This window comes from Phaseolus vulgaris, chromosome 1 (assembly GCF_000499845.2).
Source record: "Phaseolus vulgaris cultivar G19833 chromosome 1, P. vulgaris v2.0, whole genome shotgun sequence".
NCBI lineage: Eukaryota > Viridiplantae > Streptophyta > Magnoliopsida > Fabales > Fabaceae > Phaseolus > Phaseolus vulgaris.
In genome coordinates this window covers 20,604,716-20,605,095 of record NC_023759.2, presented here as the reverse complement: position 1 = coordinate 20,605,095, position 380 = coordinate 20,604,716, and positions in this window count along the sequence as shown.

The following is a 380-nucleotide window of genomic DNA, read 5'->3' as shown; positions in this document are numbered from 1 at the left end:
TCTCTTTATCACTTTCCCGAGATATCGGGACCTGAGGCTTTCCCACGACGTCGCTCCCTCCATGGTCTTTCCTACCCATGGGTATCGGGGAACCACACCGTGATTGCCTTGCTTTTACACTGTTTGATCTGGCGATGCCCTGGTTGGGCGACGCCTCTACCCGGGCGACGCCTTGCCTTGGCGACGCCTTGTCCTCTTGGCGTCTCTACACTGGGCGACACCTTGAGTTGACTTTGACTCTCCAGCCGTTGACTCTGACCTTGACTTAATCAACGCCCTGATACGGGACGGTACACAAGCCCCCCAGTCTTAAGCCGAAGACTTGTCTTCAGCGCAAAAACTAAAGCCTTGCCCCCGCCATCCACGTGCCTTCCTGATGA